General features: G+C 36.0%; 1 protein-coding gene across 2 annotated transcripts in view; it reads left to right on the forward strand.

Annotated features, from left to right (window-relative positions):
• The first annotated feature begins 240 nt into the window (after positions 1–240).
• LOC106881710 (uncharacterized) overlaps positions 241–1,118 on the forward strand; it is a 36,372-nt gene continuing 35,494 nt past the window's right edge. Inside the window, exon 1 of one of the 2 annotated variants that reach the window (XM_014932183.2) lies at positions 241–340. The gene's annotated coding sequence lies outside the window, so the exon portion shown is untranslated. The remainder of the gene's footprint in view (positions 341–1,118) is intronic. The other variant, XM_014932184.2, reaches the window with a different exon arrangement.

The raw sequence follows: 1,118 nt of genomic DNA on the forward strand, positions 1-1,118 counted from the left end.
GATTCACATGTGACCTATACTTCTACATCCCTAACAAGTGAGCTCTCATTTTAGAGAAGATCCGTAAGAGCAATGTTATTGAGCTATACCTCAGTAAAATCTTTGACTATTTGGCATACAAATCTCACAACAAAACGTCCTGCCCACATGCTCCATCCATTTCTTGTATCTTTGATTGTGGCTACATCAGCTCATCAAGACACGGTTATAACATCTCATACTATATTTGTAACTTACCTCCCTTTAAATCGCTCTTTTAGTATGTTGTCATGGTTATGAAATAGCGTCAACTGGTTAAAACAAGGATTTCAACAATACTAGACGTTCAGCTGGTCTTGAGGTATTATAATTGCAATTTACTGACACGTATTTTTAGATAACAAAAAGATGTATTTATAAATTTTTTCACAGAGAATATATTCTAAATAGCCAGTATATATATTTTTATTGCTTACATTCGATTGTTTACTTTTCGATAACGATAATAATTGTTTCTAATTTAAGCGTAAGGCCAGCAGTTTTCATGGGAGAGGGTCAGTTGATACAGTCGACCTCAGTACTTTGCTGGTACTTTTATTCTATTGATCTCAGGGGATTTGAGCTCCGAACATAAAGCGTCGGAAGAAATATTGCAAAACATTTTACCAACGCTATAACCTTTCTGCTAATCTATTGTGCTAAGATGTTCAGGAATAATAATAATTTCTTACAATGGTAGAAGGCCAGAAATATGGGGGAAAGGGGACTCGATTACATCAGCCTCAGCATTTGTCTAATATTTCATTTTATTGAATTTGGAAGAACGAATAAACAGAGTCGACTTTAACGGACTTGTTGGAACGTAACAAATTACTGCGTGATATTTTGTCCGACGCTCAACCGATCCTACTTTTGTCTACCTTCTCGCCTACACGTAAAATTTAAGCAAACTTCGCCGTCCACTCTTGATAGTGGTGAATAATATGATTATGGTGCTGGTGGTGGTGATAGTTTTGAGGTAGGCAAGTAAGTTACAGGTGATAATGGTGGTGGGTTAGAGATGATGGTAACTAGCGGAACCCATGAATATTTCAATTAATGGTAAACCTATTGGGTTATTTCTGAAAACTTTATCCAAA

Source organism: Octopus bimaculoides, chromosome 3, assembly GCF_001194135.2.
Source record: "Octopus bimaculoides isolate UCB-OBI-ISO-001 chromosome 3, ASM119413v2, whole genome shotgun sequence".
In the NCBI taxonomy this organism is placed as follows: domain Eukaryota; kingdom Metazoa; phylum Mollusca; class Cephalopoda; order Octopoda; family Octopodidae; genus Octopus; species Octopus bimaculoides.